The 19898-nt window shown below is 44.6% G+C and overlaps 1 long non-coding RNA gene across 1 annotated transcript in view; it reads right to left on the minus strand.

Annotated features, from left to right (window-relative positions):
• LOC134935697 (uncharacterized) overlaps nucleotides 1-19456 on the minus strand; it is a 438569-nt gene extending 419113 nt beyond the window's left edge. Inside the window, exon 1 of the long non-coding RNA XR_010180350.1 lies at nucleotides 19394-19456. This is a non-coding gene — a long non-coding RNA (uncharacterized LOC134935697). The remainder of the gene's footprint in view (nucleotides 1-19393) is intronic.
• Nucleotides 19457-19898: the final 442 nt, after the last annotated feature.

The following is a 19898-nucleotide window of genomic DNA, read 5'->3' on the forward strand; positions in this document are numbered from 1 at the left end:
TAGTAGAGTGGAAGTCACAGCTGGAACCTCTCCTGTTGGAAAAATTGGTAATTCCGGAACTCGTGGGTGGAAACCATAGTTGATGAAGAACGGAGATTTGTCAGTGGAGGAATGAAATGAATGGTTATGTGCAAACTCTGCCCAAGGCAATAACTCTACCCAGTTGTCCTGTGAAGGGGAGAGATACAGGTGGAGGAAAGTCTCCAAATCTTGATTGACTCGTTCCGTTTTCCCATTAGTTTGGGGGTGATAAGCGGACGAAAACTTAAGTTTAATTTGTAAGGCCGAGCAGAGAGCTTTCCAAAACCTTGCGGTGAACTGTACCCCTTGATCAGAGACTATTTCTTGAGGCAACCCATGCAACCGAAAATGTTCTCGGACGAATATTAGAGCTAATTTAGGAGCTGTCGGCAGACCAGTCAATGGAACGAAGTGCGCCATCTTCGAAAAACGGTCGACGATCACCCAGACAGTGTTGTAACCTTTGGAACAGGGCAAGTCGGTGATGAAGTCCATGGAAATGTGAGTCCAGGGTTTCATAGTAATGGACAGAGGACGAAGCAACCCAGCAGGAGGCAGGCGAGGAGATTTATGCTGTGTACACTGTGGACAAGAATTAACGTAATCCTGTACATCCTTCCTCATGGTGTCCCACCAGTAAGATCTTTGCAGAAACTTGTACATCTTCTGGGCGCCGGGATGACCGGAAAACTTGGAGATATGGGCCCACTGTAGTATTCTCGGCCGGAATTTAGCTGGTACGGACATTCTTCCAGTGGGAGGACCTGGAGTATTTGAGGCAGCGGAGACAGAAATTGGATTCAGAATTAAACTCCGCTCAAAAGAATCCTCTTCATCTGTGGGAGTTTGTGAACGGGACAGTGCATCTGCTTTAGTATTGAAAGTCCCGGCTCGGTACTTGATAACAAAAGAAAATCGAGTGAAGAAGAGTGCCCATCTAGCTTGGCGAGGATTCAAGCACTGTGCGGTTTTGATATACAACAAATTTTTGTGATCAGTGTAAATGGTAATCACATGTTTGGCCCCTTCTAAGAGATATCTCCACTCTTCCAAGGCAGATTTAACTGCCAAGAGTTCCTGGTCTCCAATAGTGTAATTTCGTTCGGCCGGAGAGAATTTACGAGAGTGGAAGCCACACGGATGTAATCTCTTATCTGAGGAGTACTGAGAGAGAACGGCCCCAACTCCCACCGAAGATGCATCAACTTCTAGGAAGAAAGGTTCCTCGAAATTTGGTTGTTGGAGTACTGGAGCGGACATAAAAGCTAATTTCAAGTGGGAAAAAGCCTCTATGGCTTCGGGAGGCCACAAACCCGGGTTGGAACCCTTTCTCGTCAAGGCGGTTATCGGGCGCAACAATGGTGGAGAAACTCCTAATGAAAAAACCCAGGTATCTTTGTATTGCTTTCAAGGAGAGTGGCTGTGCCCAGTCCTGAATGGCGGAAAGTTTCTCCGGGTCCATGCGAAGCTCCGTCCCCGAGATGATATAACCGAGGAACGGTATTGATGTTACTTCGAAGGTACACTTGGAGATCTTGGCATAGAGATGATTCTCACGTAAACGGCGGAGTACCTCTTTGACCTGTGTCCTGTGTTCAGCAAGATCTTTGGAAAAAATCAGTATGTCATCCAAATATACCACGACACTTAGGTATAACATGTCTCGGAAGATTTCGTTGACGAATCCCTGGAAGACAGCAGGAGCATTGCTAAGACCGAACGGCATCACCAGATACTCATAATGCCCATCCCGGGTATTGAAGGCGGTCTTCCATTCATCTCCCTCTCTGATGTGTATAAGGTTATAGGCCCCCCTCAAATCGAGCTTGGAAAAAAAGTGGGCACCACGAACTCTATCAAATAGCTCTGTGATTAGGGGCAAGGGGTATTTATTTTTGATGGTAATATCGTTTAGGCCGCGGTAGTCGATACATGGTCTTAACCCCCCGTCCTTCTTTTTCACGAAGAAGAAGCCCGCTCCAGCCGGGGAGATAGAGGGGCAAATGAATCCCTTGTGAAGATTGGACTTGATATAGTCTGACATAGCTTGTGTCTCTGGAAGGGACAGAGGATAAATGCGACCCCGGGGCGGCATTTTCCCTGGGATGAGGTCAATGGGGCAGTCCCAAGGCCTATGGGGTGGTAACTGGTCAGCCGCCTGTTCCGAGAACACATCCTTGAACTCTTGATACGCCTCCGGGATAAGTTCTTCCTCTGCCTTAGTAGAGACACGAAGCGGACAGACAGGGGTGAGACAGTTAGCGTGACAAAAAGAGCTCCAAGACAGAATCTGTGCGGTCTTCCAATCGATATGGGGATTGTGAATTTTGAGCCAAGGCATTCCGAGAACCAGATCGTGATGCATTTCTGGAATCACCAGGAACTCCAAATATTCTTGATGTAGAGCCCCGACCTGTAGTTTAACTGGGACCATGCGCCCTGTTATGATACCCTTGGATATCCTAGTACCATTGATAGCTGTCAAAGAAATAGGCCGCTCGATGGGCCGTACTTCCAAATTCAGGCTTTGGACACAGAGAGAAGAAACAAAATTCCCCGCAGCCCCGGAGTCCAACAGGGCTTCAAAAGACTTGGAAGTAGACTTGGTGGTTAAAGATACAGGGAGCAAACAGTCCAAAGTCGGAGAAGATTTGGTCGTAACCCCCAACTTGACTCCTCCGGAACAAGCTAGGCCTGCCTGTTTCCCGGACGGGATTTGCAGGACTTGATGAAGTGACCTGCAGCTCCGCAGTACAGACAGAGTTTACCCTCATGACGACGCTGTCACTCTTCCGGAGACAATCAGGATCGGTTAACCTGCATGGGTTCGTCCGTACTTGGGACCACCGCTTGCCTTGCACGGTGGAGCCGGAACCTAGAACGATCCGATCGACTACGTTCACCTCCACGTTCCTGCATCCGGAGATCTACCTTGACGCAGAGAGAGATCAATTCCTCTAAAGAATCCGGAATCTCCCGAGTGACCAACTCATCCTTCAGGCGATCAGAGAGACCGTTCCAGAAAGCAGCTCTCAGAGCCTCATTATTCCAGCGAAGTTCAGAGGCAATGGTTTGAAAATGTACCACATACTGACCCACGGATCGGGAGCCTTGACGGATGCGGAGCAAGCCAGAAGATGCCGAGGTCATCCTGCCGGGCTCGTCAAAAATTCTTCGAAAAGACGTGATGAATTCGGGGTAATTGGAAACCAGTGAATCAGAACGTTCCCATAATGGAGACACCCAATCCAAGGCAGATCCTTCCAGCAGAGAAATAATATATGCCACCTTGGACCGGTCTGTAGGAAAGTTATGTGCAAGTAGCTCGAAATGTACCTCGTATTGGTTTAAAAAACCACGACAATTTTTAGGATTCCCATTATAACGGGACGGAGTAGGCAGTTGAAGACGTGGAGTGGCACCGGCCGATGGCTGAACATTGCTGGAAGCGGCAACTGGTGCGGCTACGGGAACTGGTGCTGGAATTACCAAGGCTAGGGACGCTTGAATCTGATCCAGACGCCCGAACAATTCCTGGAGGTACTGCATCACCTGACCTTGTGCCGCTTCCTGACTTTGTACTCGGGAAGCCAGATTCTGGATAGCACTTGATTCCGTGTTCCGATCCCCCGGGTCCATGAGGCCTGAGTATACTATCACTGACCTGGTTTGGGATTGTTGTGGACTCGGGGTATCTTCCAAAGATCGGGAAGAGGAACCGCAACTGGGCCGCAACAGAGATGGCCGAATGTAGGTTTTCCTCATACAGGATTCGGACAGCAGGCAGGAGGCACGTGTTGGATATTGAAGATCTCCTGAAAAACAAGAACTTGAAAGGGCTGATGAATCCTCTGCAGACAGACGATAATGAACGTGGCTGGAGAACAGGAAGATTGAGAGTAGTAACTGTGGCTGGAATGCACGGTGCGGAAGCCTGTGTTTGCTGGACGCACGGTAAATTAGAGGTACAGGACGCGGAAGGCACTGACTGTGCTAGGAGATACAGAAGTGCTTGGCGGCACTGAGGTGCTTGGAGGCACGGAGGTGCTTGAGGCACGGAGGTGCTTGGAGGCACAGAGGTGCTTGGAGGCACGGAGGTGCTTGGAGGCACGGAGGTGCTTGAGGCATGGAGGTGCTTGGAGGCACGGAGGTGCTGGAGGCACAGAGGTGCTGGAGGCACGGGGGTGCTTGGAGGCACAGAGGTGCTTGGAGGCACGGAGGTGCTTGAGGCACGGAGGTGCTTGGAAGCACGGAGGTGCTTGAGGCACGGAGCTGCTCGGAGGCACGGAGGTTCTGGAGGCTCGGAGGTGCTGGAGGCACGGAGGTGTTCAGAGGCACGGAGGTGCTTGAGGCACGGAAGTGCTCGGAGGCACGGAGGTGCTGGAGGCTCGGAGGTTCTTGGAGGCACGGAGGTGCTGGAGGCACAGAGGTGCTTGGAGGCACGGAGGCGCTGGAGGCACGGAGGTCTGGTGATCACCACTCTGGGGAACTGATGATACTCAGGCACTGATGCAGGGCCTGGCGCCTGAATTTATACTTCCCACCACCGTCTGGTTGGTGGGAAGTACCTGATGACGTCACCCGCCCAGACGCCGGACCGAGCGCCGGGAGCCGCCAGCGAGGACGGCCGCAGAGAGGACCAGCGCACCCGGAGAGGTAAGCAAGGCGGACGGGGCGGTGGCGTGACAGTATGGATATGGGCCTGAGGTTGGGATCTGTGAAGGTCCAGATTTTGGCCCTATCCATTTTCTTCCAAAAACAATTGGCTGCCCTCCCTGAGGTTCAGACCTTTTTGAAGGGAGTTCTGCGCATCCAACCTCCCTTTGTGCCGCCTACGGCACCTTGGGACCTTAACGTGGTATTGCAGTTCCTCCAATTGGACTGGTTTGAGCCTCTACAGGAGGTTGAGGTCAAATTTCTTACGTGGAAGGCTGTCACGTTGCTGGCTTTAGCTTCTGCTAGACGTGTGTCGGAGTTGGGGGCATTGTCCTGTAAAAGCCCCTACTTGATCTTCCACGAAGATAGAGCTGAGCTCCGGACACGTCAGCAGTTTCTTCCGAAGGTTGTGTCGGCATTTTTTATCAACCAACCTATTGTGGTGCCAGTGGCTACTGACTCCTCAATTTCATCAAAGTCCTTGGATGTTGTAAGGGCGGGTCTGGGACTCCAGGTCGACAACAAAAAGGTCGACACACCTTAGGTCGACGCCAATTGGTTGACACACCTTAGGTCAACATGGACAAAAGGTTGACATGGACAAAAGGTCGACAGGAACAAGGTCGACATGGAAAAAGGTCGACATGAGTTTTTTATGTTTTTTTGGTGTAATTTTCTTCGTAGAGTGACGGGGAACCCCAATTAGTGCACCGCGTCCCCTCGCATGGCTCGCTTCGCTCGCCATGCTTCGGGCATGGTGCCTTCGCTCCGCTCAGCTTCGCTCGGCACAGATTACCGTTCCATTCGTAGTCCACGTGGATCGTTAAGTATGAAAAGGTTCCAAAAAAGAAAAAAATTGTGAAAAACCCATGTCGACCTTTTTTATGTCGACCTTGTTCCTGTCGACCTTTTGTCCATGTCGACCTTTTGTCCATGTCGACCTAAGGTGTGTCGACCAATTGGCGTCGACCTAAGGTGTGTCGACCTTTTTGTTGTCGTCCTGGAGTCCGGATACCGTAAGGGCTCTGAAAATCTATGTGTAGAGGACTGCTCGTCACAGGAAATCGGACTCTCTGTTTGTCCTGTATGATTCCAAGAAAATTGGGTGTCCTGCTTCTAAGCAGACGATCTCTCGCTGGATCAGGTTCATTATCCAGCATGCATATTCTACGGCAGGCTTGCCGTGTCCTACGTCTTTCAAGGCCCACTCTATTTGTAAGGTGGGGTCTTCCTGGGTGGCTGCCCGGGGTGTCTCGGCGTTACAACTTTGCCGAGCTGCAACTTGGTCTGGGTCGCCCACGTTTGCAAAGTTCTACAAGTTCGATACTTTGGCCTCTGATGATCTGAAGTTCAGTCAATCAGTTCTGCAGGAGCCTCTGCGCTCTCCCTCCCGTTCTGGGAGCTATGGTACATCCCCATGGTACTAATGTGGACCCCAGCATCCTCTAGGACGTAAGAGAAAATAGGATTTTGGTTACCTACCGGTAAATCCTTTTCTCATAGTCCGTAGAGGATGCTGGGTGCCCGCCCAGCGCTTCTTTTCCTGCAATTGTTATCTGGTTCAGTAGAACTTTGTTTTTAGTTAAGTACTGCATTGTTACTTGGTAAGTAATGTTTTCAGCGGTTGCTGAGTTTTCAAGCTAAGTTAGCTTGATGTGCCTTGTATGTGTGAGCTGGTATGAATCTCGACACTATCTGTGTTAAATCCTTCTTTCGAAGATGTCCGTCTCCTCAGGCACAGTTTCTAGACTGAGTCTGATAGGAGGGGCATAGAGGGAGGAGCCAGCCCACACTCAAACTCTTAAAGTGCCAATGGCTCCTGGTGGACCCTAGCATCCTCTACGGACTACGAGAAAAGGATTTACCGGTAGGTAACCAAAATCCTATTTTCTTTAGCAATAGGAGTTTATTAGATGGCCCCAACCCTGAAAAATGAAAAAAAATTGGTGAAAACTCTATCTTCACTGAAGTTAGTGATTAATAAATACTGTAGGCCTCTAGATCTATGAAATAGATTTTTTATCTACACAAGTTTTATATATATATATATATACACAGCATACAGACGTGGCACTCACGGTGAACAACACATACCTTTATACACCAACGGTGGTGTATAAAGGTATGTGTTGTTTGGTTCTTTGTTAATAAAGCCTGACGACAGTGGCATAGACCACTGAAACGTTGCTGTTAACCAGATTGGAAATGTGAAGTGTCATCATTTATCACCGTGAGTGCCACGTCTGTATGCTGTGGATCCTTTTGTTCACGGAGGCACCGGTATTTTGGCATACAAAGTGATAGGAGTGCCGTACCTGCCATGGTATATATATATATATATATATATATATATATATATATATATATATATATAAAAGAACAAAACCCTTCTTTTGCACTTAACCTACACTATAAGCAGCACCTTTTAGGTGGTCCCCTGCTGGTAGAGACCAAACATGGAAATAAAAACAAAAAAATTACCTAAGGTGCGCTACTATAAGTGTTATCAGGGTAATCCCTCAATTTGTATAAAAGGGTAATCCCTGTGGGATTATTCTCATTATTTACTATAATGTCACTCACAATAAAAACAATAATTTCATACCTGAATGTTTATTCTTGGTATACAATATAAAAATTCACATAATTTAAAAGATACACATAATTGTTGTATAAAATTGAATGTGCAATATATAGTTTGACATGTACCCGACCACTTAATTAGGAGGTATAGTTTAGTTTTCCACTTCACCCTTATAGGTATATGTACAAGGTGGATATCTCCTATAGTTGGTACAGGCTGTAGTATTGCTGAGCCAACGCGTTTCGTCCGCTACGGGACTTCATCAGGGGTACAAATCGAACAGTATCTTTAAGGGTCATTAGGTGATGTTTAATCTCATTATATCAAGCGCCAATTTTCCATCTTTTAAATTATGTGAATTTTTACATTGTATAACAAGAATAAACATTCAGGTATGAAATTATTGTTTTTATTGTGAGTGACATTATAGTAAATAACGAGTATAATCTTATAGGGATTACCCTTTCATACAAATTGAGGGATTACTCTGATAACACTTTAGTAGCGCACCTTATGTATTTTTTTTTATATATTTTATATATATATATATATATTTATATAGTATAAATAAATAAATAAAATATATAACTGTATGTGTATATATATATATATATATATATATATATATCTTTTTTTGTGTTCTAACAATGGCACTGGAAGCTCAAACCAAGCTTTGATTTTCATCCGTACCCGCCGGGCCCTTGCCCGTCTCAGGAGAAAAGAACAATTAACTCTTATTGCCCCGGTTCACCTTTACCATGGCGGAGGAGTAATGCTCAGCTGCCATGGCGATAAAATAATGTTAGATGACTGAGAAAAGAATCTTTCTGAGTGTTGGGTTCATAAATAGCCCCACTGTGCATCAAGAATGATATGATTCAGTATTAACGTAGGTCATCTTGTGCTGCTCAATTAAGTAGATCACCAAAATAGATGTCCAACACCTAGAACACACATAAACACACAGATCACATCCTAAATCCTGTAACTACTGCTCAGCACCTAAACTACCACCCACGCAAGCAATGAAAAACATAGACATTAATTCAGAGCTAAGTCTGCAGACGCTCGGCTCCCACATGCGACCAGCAGAGGGTAGAGACGTGTCAGCACAGACAGGAATTCTAAACACACAGCAATGACACAAGTCCCATAACAATGCACTCTCGTTATATGGCAAAATACACCTTTGGGCCCTGTTTGCAAATGTCTGCCAGCTTCAAATCTAGGGCACTAAAGCAGCACAGTTCTTATAAGGGAAAAAGCCATATGAATTGTGTCTTTGGTTTATTAGCTTTGACCCCTTTCTACAGAGAGCTTTAGCTTTGACACATCCTCATAAGCAAGGTTAAAACACTATTTCTCGGTACAAAAGGGTGTTGCAAACAAAGAGCAGATTCAACTTTATTATCTGTACGACCAGGGCCGTCTTAATAGCATAGTAGGCCGTGCGCAAAGTAATTCTCTGGGCTCCTACACACCCATTCACGGGAACCAATTTAAAAAAAAAAAACTACTTCTGCGGTTCCGTGCCATCTCTTTACATACAGTGAATGGCTGTCAGCACTTTGATTGGTGGATAGCTCCAGCCATCCACCAATCAGCATGATGACTGCAATTCACTGTCTGGCTGCAGGCTGAGAGGCAGGTACAGAATGCCTACCCGCTCTGACTGTGTGAACACCACCTGTCCCTGCTCGGAGGCCCCTAGAATTTTGGTGTGCCCTGTGTATGACAAAGATTACAGTTACAGATTACTATCTCAACCTGATTTTGGTGGGACAGTCCCAATTTGAGGGGATTGTCGCACTTTACCAGTTAAGTATTCTCTTGTCCCACATTGATTCCAGTAATGTTCACAGCAATTAAGAACACGAAAAGAAAGGTACATCTGCACACTTGAATGATCTATGTTAACAATTTAATTGATGAAAAAATCAATAAAGCCCCAATAGACGTGTGTCTAAAATAGACTTTAAGCCTCTCTGGGGGTGCGACCCTATTACAACCAAGGTATCAAAACATATAAAGAGAACTAGAAAGACGGTTGTTGAGTTGGGTGCACAATATCAATTAATTGGGTTGATTGTCAAAAATAAAGCGTAACTTTTATTACTTTTATTAATATTAAGAAGGTCCTTGTCGTAGGACACATACAGCAAAATATAGAGGTTAAAAACATGACATATACAGACACATACGTGAAAATAGAAAGAAGAAGATGTGAGACAGATTCTTAAAAAGTGGGGTCACCACAATAACTCCTGCAACTAGTATAATTATTTATGTGTGAGACAATAGCCACTCAGGATACAGACTGGGTGATGTTTGCCAGTCCTAGGTATAATTGATATCGTGTGGGACGATTAGATATTACCACAGATAGTGGGGTGTTATAAGTGGGACACTGCCTCTGGTACGCGAATACAGTGGAAAATATAATACAATTAGGGCCTCTTTCCCAACTGATAGTAATATACAAGTGAGTTGCTCTTAAATAGAGAGCATTAATTACAATGGTACTGGTGGTTGAGACATAAAAAGTGTGTTATGCCACTGGTGCCTTATAATACAAAATGCTGTGTATCTCCTTGCGTACTGCGTTCTGGATGCATCAGTAACGCTGGCTTAACATAAGTCCAGGGTCATCAGAGTATGCCCCGTATAGTGATGGAGTCAATTGAAAGATGTACTGAGATACTGCAGTGATGATTATTTACAAATATAGGCACAGAGTGAGTATATTTCAGTCCACATTTATTTAGAGATAGAGGGAAAAGATGTTGCAAAATGTCCTAAGACTAATGTAACACAAGAGCAACAATTGTTGCAACACCAGTTCATGCAATGGAAAGAGGATTTGCAATAATATTACTTCACTGATGTATGTGGTATTCATGAATCATACACATGTAGACCTATTGAAAGAATATTACTTTCATTATGAGTGTATAACACACTGTTATCTTTACTGATCATGCGCGTATACACCTCTTGTAAGGTAAATCACTTGTATTATCTAGGTATACAGATGTGTGCTCAATATGAGAAATCCACTGAAGGCGTCCAAAATATTGAAAGAAAAAAATATATTAATAATAAAAAATATATATTTGAGCAGTGTTCTTAACACCCTTGGGGTCAGTTGTCCCTATTATAGAGTAATGAGTCCTCTCTATAGGGATTGTGATGATAATAAATGCCGCTGCTGCTGGCTCTGATGGGTCATCACATACACATCTGTATACCTAGATAATACAAGTGATTTACCTTACAAGAGGTGTATACGCGCATGATCAGTAAAGATAACAGTGTGTTATACACTCATAATGAAAGTAATATTCTTTCAATAGGTCTACATGTGTATGATTCATGAATACCACATACATCAGTGAAGTAATATTATTGCAAATCCTCTTTCCATTGCATGAACTGGTGTTGCAACAATTGTTGCTCTTGTGTTACATTAGTCTTAGGACATTTTGCAACATCTTTTCCCTCTATCTCTAAATAAATGTGGACTGAAATATACTCACTCTGTGCCTATACTTGTAAATAATCATCACTGCAGTATCTCAGTACATCTTTCAATTGACTCCATCACTATACGGGGCATACTCTGATGACCCTGGACTTATGTTAAGCCAGCGTTACTGATGCATCCAGAACGCAGTACGCAAGGAGATACACAGCATTTTGTATTATAAGGCACCAGTGGCATAACACACTTTTTATGTCTCAACCACCAGTACCATTGTAATTAATGCTCTCTATTTAAGAGCAACTCACTTGTATATTACTATCAGTTGGGAAAGAGGCCCTAATTGTATTATATTTTCCACTGTATTCGCGTACCAGAGGCAGTGTCCCACTTATAACACCCCACTATCTGTGGTAATATCTAATCGTCCCACACGATATCAATTATACCTAGGACTGGCAAACATCACCCAGTCTGTATCCTGAGTGGCTATTGTCTCACACATAAATAATTATACTAGTTGCAGGAGTTATTGTGGTGACCCCACTTTTTAAGAATCTGTCTCACATCTTCTTCTTTCTATTTTCACGTATGTGTCTGTATATGTCATGTTTTTAACCTCTATATTTTGCTGTATGTGTCCTACGACAAGGACCTTCTTAATATTAATAAAAGTAATAAAAGTTACGCTTTATTTTTGACAATCAACCCAATTAATTGATATTGTGCACCCAACTCAACAACCGTCTTTCTAGTTCTCTTTATATGTTCACAGCAATTAAATGGGGTTTCTCGCCAACTGTAGCCACGCCCCCTATCCTGCTTTCTAACTCCAAAATATTAGTAGCTAGCAGGGATGGATTGGGAATTTACAGTGGCCCTGGAAAATTCTGAAAGTGGCCCTACAGATGTGTCCTCATACATCCAGCCGCAATACGCCATGCAGCTTGAGTTGCCTGGCGTGAGTGAGCCACCAGGTCCCATGCAACTCTGCTAACGTTGGGCATCTTTCTTTGTCGAAAATGCGTCTTAGTACCAACGCAATGCGACTAGGACATAGCAGGAGACTGTGCTGATTAATGTGATATATGACACTTGTATATTGTGTGTGACTGAGTCTGTATACGGAGCACTGCGGAACTTGTATTGGAAGAAAGCTGCGGCTGCTACATTGTACACAGTCAGAGACTCAGTCACACACAATATACCAGTGTCATTTATCAAATCAATCAGCACAGTCTCCTTGTGCGTCCTGTAATTGTGACATAAAAGATGACCAACACTAGGAGATTCTCCTGCAACCTGGCGTGCCAAGAGGGGCTGTTTGGTGTGACTGCAGTAAAGATGTATTAGGACATATATGTAGGCATGGCCAGGAGCAAATGTTGGTGAGGTTTGCAGACCATTAGCCCTAGTGCTGATAGCACTGCAGGAAACTCTATAAAGCATACCTCCCAACCTTCTAGTAGCAGCGGCTGGGACCTTTACACATGTCGGAGGTGCATGCAGAGGAAGAACTCTGGGAGGCAACGGAGTCAGCTGCCGCCGGTTTCCTGCTTTGAAGTGGGGCATCTCTCCTCCTGTTGCATGTGTTCAGCGACATTAATCAATTAAGTTAATTGACAGCAGCCGGTACCTCTTCCTTAGCTGACTTAACCACTAGTCACTACACCTTACAAATCACACCCTCTTTATTATAGATATACTGGAAACAGACACCTTACTGATGAAGCTATTTGCTCCTATAAAGGAAGCATGAGAATTCTAACTATATGAAGTTATTTCTCTGACAATTACAAGTAACTTCATATAGTTATAATTCTCATACTTCCTATGCAATAGCAGATATCTCCATCAGTAAGGTGCATGCTTCCAGTGTAATAGGTTGTGGGTTCTAATCCTGGGTATGACACTTGCAAATTAATTGTCAGAGAAATGATCAGCATTGTGAGTGACTGAGCAGATCTATGTAGTGTGTGGCTGGACCCCTACATAGATCTGCCTAGTTGCAACGGTTTTGTAGTAGTTTCATGTAGTTAGAATCTCTGCAGGCTTGCTATGTATATATATATATATATATATATATATATATATACTTCTCCAAATAAAGGCACTCAGGAGACTTCATAAACAGATAAAGCAGCTTGTATTGTCAAAAAGTGGTTAAACGTTTTCGGGGTCACAGCCCCTTCCTCAGGACAACACCAACATACACAGTAACCTTTACAGCACACTTATGTACCCCCCAGGAGATCATACTCACCCGTATCAGCTGAGGCCAGAACACTCCCCGTTCAAACAGCGGCGCCCAGCGCTACTTCCGGCGGACGGAGCCGATCACCATGGAAACAGCTATGCGTTCCACCCGGCTCAGCTTCCGCATTCCACCCGGAGCAGCGTTCGCCGCAGCGACATAGGGGACGTCTGAGCCAGCTGTACGGGGCGAACATTATCCACTGCACCAAAAACATACAAAACAGAATATAAAAATAAACATAAATTATGTCACACGCTTCAACCCGTTGAGACAGCCTTTTCAACAGCACCTGAGGGTAACCATACATGCAACCAATTGTTGCATATTGACTAGCCCCACTAGTGTGCAAATTACTCAGGACCTAGACATCAAACAGGTAAAGTGGGCAGCACAATATAGAATATCAAAAACACATAAGGGTAATAATTTCCACTAAAACAAAAAAGTAAACAACATAAGTCAACCATAAATAAAAATTCATTCAAATACAGAAAGACTATATTAATTTATAGCATATTCCAATTGATTTTCTCATTTAATCCATTAGGGAAAATGGTTCCCAATCTCATAATCCATCTGGATTCTTTTATGAGTAACATTTTAGCTCTGTCTCCACCCCTAACAGGGGGAGGGACATGATCAATCATAAAGTGTTTGAAAGAAGACAGTGGGTGATTAAATTTTTTAAAATGCTTTGCTACAGGTTGATTAATGTCACAGCCTAAAAGGGTCAAATGGATGGCAGATCTATATGCTGCCATCCTTTCACTAAATTTATGAGTGGTCTGCTCTACATAGTATAACCCACAAGGGTTTGCTAGAAAATTGTGGTTGAAGGAATATTTTCAGGACAAACAAGTGAATGTTATGTCTAATGCCTTTGATTCATTTATTAAGTCTGCCTCAAGATCTAGGTTTGACCCAATATCGGGTAATGCATCTCTTAGAACATTTAATAGGTTATTGGATGATTCTGTCCATAGATTCACTGCTGCACCAGGCAAGATTAAATATAATTTATCCAGAGCAGAAACTGATGCATTAAGAAACCTATCTTCATATGAGGATATTATAATTCGCCCGGCCGATAAAGGCGGGGCAATTGTGATTCAAGATATTGATGTATATATCGTGCAGAGATTTTGTCGCAATTGGGGGACACAGAGGTTTATAAAAAACTAGATGGTGACCCTACAGTTAAATACCAGAGAGAATTGCAGGGTATTTTGAAGTCAGCTGTTGAGAATGGGTTAATCCCCAGTAAAGTATATGATGCGCTTATGGTCACGCATCCGGTAACACCGATATCATATACATTGCGGAAATTACATAAGAACCCTCTGTGCCCTCCGGGTCGACCTATCATCTCTGCACATAATTCTTTATTTCAACCTGTATCACAGTTACTTGATTGTATTGTTCAACCTTTGTTGTGCAAGAAGAAGTCGTTTCTGAAAGATACAACTTCTTTTTTGAACCAATTGATGGATTTAAAAGATGTCCCTCCAGATACCCTTCTGTGTTGTCTAGACGTAGTAAGTTTATACACGTCTATTCCCCACGAAGGGGGGTTGATGGCCATGAAGGAATTTTTGTTGCAATTCCTCCTGTGCTCCTCCTTTGATCATGAGTTGTTTTTGCATTTGTTGGAATTGACATTGAACAGGAATTTTTTCCTGTTTGATGGCCAATTCTATTTACAGCTACGGGGGGGTGCCATGGGGTCTTCCGTGGCCCCCTCGTATGCAAATATATTTATGTTTCAACAGGAAGAACGTATGTTTTTGCATAATGTGAATGCCAGTGGCTATATATTCTGGTATACCAGATATATAGATGACATTTTTTGCTTTGGACTGGAGGAAAGGATAGATTTGTGGGCTTGATGGAGGAGGTGAATTATTTGGACTCCCCCATTAAGTTCACTTACAGGTGTGATTCATTTGAAGCAGTATTTTTGGATGTTAATATCTCATTTTTGGATGGAGTATTTGAAACTACTGTCCATCATAAACCAACAGACAGAAATACCTTTCTCATGGTTTCTAGCCATCATCCTAAAGCCCTTAAGGAAGGTCTCCCGAGATCACAAATGATGCGGTATGCCCGTATCATGAGTGATCCATTGAAACTATCACCTCGTCTAGATAGCCTCATTGAGAAGTTTGTAGTTAGAGGCTATGACTTGAATACTCTTAGGAAACAGAAGGAGGAGGTATTAAGTCTACCCAGACATTGTCTCTTACAACCGTCTGTAAGAAGTAACGATAAGATTTTACCGTGGGCATCTGACTTTTCTACTGCTAGCCCTATTATTAAAAGAGCCACTAGGGCTCTTTGGCCCACTGTGAAATCTGACCCGGAGTTACGGTGCTTTAGTGATATGAAGCCAGTTACTGCTTTTCGGAAGGGACGTAATTTACGTGACAGATTGGTTAGGACTGACATCACAGGTAGAAATATGCCCAAATTGAGTAATGTTTATGTTAAGGCACCTGGTTGTTATAAGTGCACCCAATGCACTACTTGCAGTCATATGATCCCTTGTAAGTCTTTCCGGCACCCCCATGCAGATAGAACATATGATATACGATTTGTATTATCGTGCAGTTCTTCGTTCATGGTTTACGTAGTGGTCTGCCCTTGTGGGTTATACTATGTAGGGCAGACCACTCGTAAATTTAGTGAAAGGATGGCAGCACATAGATCTGCCATCCATTTGACCCTTTTAGGCCGTGACATTAATCAACCTGTAGCAAAGCATTTTTAAAAATTTAATCACCCACTGTCTTCTTTCAAACACTTTATGATTGATCATGTCCCTCCCCCTGTTAGGGGTGGAGACAGAGCTAAAATGTTACTCATAAAAGAATCCAGATGGATTATGAGATTGGGAACCATTTTCCCTAATGGACTACATGAGAAAATCAATTGGAATATGCTATAAATTAATATAGTCTTTCTGTATTTGAATGAATTTTTATTCATGGATGACTTATGTTGTTTACTTTTTTGTTTTAGTGGAAATTATTACCCTTATGTGTTTTTGATATTCTATTTTGTGCTGCCCGCTTTACCTGTTTGATGACTAGGTCCTGAGTAACTTGCACACTAGTGGGGATAGTCAATATGCAACAATTGGTTGCATGTATGGTTACCCTCAGGTGCTGTTGAAAAGGCTGTCTTAACGGGTTGAAGTGTGTGACATAATTTATGTTTATTTTTATATTCTGTTTTGTATGTTTTTGGTGCAGTGGATAATGTTCTCCCCGTACAGCTGGCTCTGACGTCCCCTATGTCGCTGCGGCGAGCGCTGCTCCGGGTGGAATGCGGAAGCTGAGCCGGGTGGAACGCATAGCCGTTTCCATGGTGATCGGCTCCGTCCGCCGGAAGTAGCGCTGGGCGCCGCTGTTTGAACGGGGAGTGTTCTGGCCTCAGCTAATATGGGTGAGTATGATCTCCTGGGGGGTACATAAATGTGCTGTAAAGGTTACTGTGTATGTTGGTGTTGTCCTGAGGAAGGGGCTGTGACCCCGAAAACGTTTGACCACTTTTTGCCAATACAAGCTGCTTTATCTGTTTATGAAGTCTCCTGAGAGCCTTTATTTGGAGAAGTATTCGTTATTGAGGAAGTGCACCTGGAGCCGCTGTATATTTATTAGAGTGCCGACTGCCTTGGACTCTGTATATATATATATATATAGGGGGGACCAATATTTTTCTTGCCTCCGGGCAACTGGGACAAACTTACGCCACTGGGTGCATGCCAGAAAAAGGGGGCATGGCCTTATGTGAAGCATAGCACCTGCAAACCACACTAAGGGCATGCCCAGCACTCCACTCCCAGTCAGTCTCTCCATGGAATAGACGCTGCGCGTGGCATCTATTCACCGCTTGCTCTGCTAAGGTAGAGCAGTGGGTGACAGGGGCCTCCGAAACCCACCCACCCCTGTACGCCCTCCCACTGAGCTCTTCCTCACATGACAAGGATGGCCTAATCTCATGATGTTAGGAGATCCTCCATGGGTCACTCTGCTTGCTATGGCAGGCACCAGCAGACTGCCAGTCATGCAAGTGTATCACTCCTTGCAGGGCCGGTTTTACACCAATTAGGGCTCAGGGTGAAAAGTTCTAATAGCACCTCCATTAAAAAATAATAATTTTACATATACTGGTATTTTGTGTGCACTATATATAAATACATCTTACCTATATGGTGGTTTCTCTGCAGCAGGGAACCTCTGAGGAAATTGATCCTCCCAGGGCATACAGTGTCTTCAGTCGCTATTCACTATTCATGTACATCACGTCGGGAGATGTATCTTTGTGTAGAAATATAACCATAGTCATGATCGTACAACAGAGGTTCAACCAGATTCGTGGCCTCTGTCACCTCCTGTCCCTTGTGCCCCCTCCAGCCTACTGTGTCTCTTCACTATCCAACCCAAGGTCACTCTAGCCTCCTGCCCCATGTCACTATCCAGCCTCCTGTTTCTCCAGCCTCCTGCCCCATCTCTCCAACCTCCTGCCTAGTCACTCCAAATTCCTGCCCCATATCTCCCAAGCTTCCTGTACCCTATGTCTCCAGTCTCATCTCTTGTCACTCCTACCTCCTGCCACTCTAGCCTCCTGCCCCATGTGACTCCAGCCTCCTGTTCTGTCTCTCCAGCCTCCTGCCCCATCTCTCCAACCTCCTGCCACTGCAGGCTCCTGTTCTGTCTCTCCAGCCTCCTGCCCCATCTCTCCAACCTCCTGCCACTGCAGGCTCCTGTTCTGTCTCTCCAGCCTCCTGCCCCATCTCTTCAACCTCCTGCCACTGCAGGCTCCTGTCCTGTCTCTCCAGCCTCCTGCCCCATCACTCCAAATTCCTGTCCCATATCTCTCAAGCTTTCTGTCCCCTATGTCTCCAGTCTCTTATCTCCTGCCACTCCAGGCTCCTGCCAAGTCACTCCAGCCTCTTATCTCCTGTCACTCCTCCCCCCTGTGACTCCAGCCTCCTACTTGTCTTTCCAGCCACCTGCCCTGCCCCTCTTACCTCCTGCCACTCCAGGCTCCTACCCCGTCACGCCAACCTCCTGTCCCTCTAGGTCACAGCACTTACCCCAGACTGCTGGATGCTGACTGCTCTGCTTCTGATGCGTGTCTGTTGCATACTTCTGTCTTGGACTGGAGGAACTCTCTGTCTCAGGAGAAGACAGCCTCTTCTCGCAATGTCAGAAGCTTGGTGCTCCTCCTTGGGCAGGCCACTGACAGGCCCCGGCGAGCTACTTGGCATACGAGAAAATTGAAGCACTACTGAGGACTGGCCCCCATGTGACAGGCGGTCCCACAATCCTCACAGCCCACCGGGGCTCTTACCTGGAAGTTACACGCCCCATCCACCCCTTTTAAACATCAAGGGTTGTGAAAGCTAAGGCCATATCAAATGTATCTTTACTACAATCCCAAATACATGGAACTGGCAGAATTTCTATAATCTACAAGGGGTTTCTCAAAAGTAAGTTCCCCTGTTTCAGGAGAAAAACAATGGTTATGCAAGTACAGTAGCTTGTGGCTTGGAGTGACGTGGGGTCTTGCGTTATGGAGCTGCCACTGCGAAGCGTGTCCGACTGCAAAGTGCATTCAGGACCATTTGAATGAGGACATTAGCCGCTCTTCAACTGGTCCAATATTGTGTGATGAACTGAATTTCAACATGGACGCTGTCAAGGCTGAGGTGAAATCGTGGTTCCTATCCATGGAGAGTGGCGTCATGTTATGACAAGTGTTTAGCCCCTAATGCTGATTATGTTGAGATGTAGCTTAAAAGTATGTAAATAACATAAATAAGCCTTTCATTTTTCTTTCCTGGGATGGGGAAATGTACTTTTGGGGAGACCCCTCGTCATTTACATTTACACCACAAACGCTTTCCAGATTCTGTAAAGGAAATTGCACTGTGTACTGGTCTGAACCAGCATCAAGTCCTCTTAGTGGTTACAGAAACACTGACACTGTATATAGTATATGGGGATTCTGCACACGGTAATGTCCGCAGTTTGCAATGCTCCATGTCTCACACCTCTTACACAGCATCTTACATTATCTAATGAGAACAGTATCAGTTCTTACAGACGCTATTAGGCAGGTAAGTGGAAGATGAGCTGTGCGTTACCCGTGTCACTGCTCTCACTTCCTCTGCTCCTCCATGGGCTGTGGTGTGAGTGGGACTCTGCCGTTGGTATGTGTATGATATACATATAATTCTTACTTGACACTGGCATATATTACATAATGACACTCAATTCAAAGAGACCTCACCAAAAAAACCAGATGTAGTGTACACCAAAGCCCCTGATTTACAACAGAGACTAGATCAGAACCACTTTAGGAATAATAAAGAATTAGTACAAACCTCAGTTACAGAGGAAACGGGCGGATCATCCACTGCGGAAAATGCTGTAACCTGAAGAACCTGGGACACAGAAGCACAAACCCCACCATAAGCTTCACATCAAACCAAACCAAACAGCCATACACGATAAGACAGAGACTGACCTGTGTCTCCTCCAACACAACACTGTATATCTGCTGGATGCAGCTCCAACTGGCAGCACGTGGGACGGACAGTAGGATCTATGGGTAGAAAGAACAGGGGAGCATATAAGTAATATAAGAAAAGGATTTCAGCGACATAATGCAGCGAAACATGACTGTAACCCTGAAGGTTTGAGATTTATAGCAAGTGACAGTGAACAACCGAATTGGCCAGGAGGGGATTTTGGCACAAAAGGATTTTCCTATAATATTCAGTCTGGCTGGATACAGTGGGTGAGGAGAGTATACATAATCACCACCGTGTACTGTAGTGTATAACATAAGAAGATACTGGTACGGGACTTATAGACATTCTGTGATAC

Source organism: Pseudophryne corroboree, chromosome 6, assembly GCF_028390025.1.
Source record: "Pseudophryne corroboree isolate aPseCor3 chromosome 6, aPseCor3.hap2, whole genome shotgun sequence".
NCBI classification, from domain to species: Eukaryota; Metazoa; Chordata; class Amphibia; order Anura; family Myobatrachidae; genus Pseudophryne; species Pseudophryne corroboree.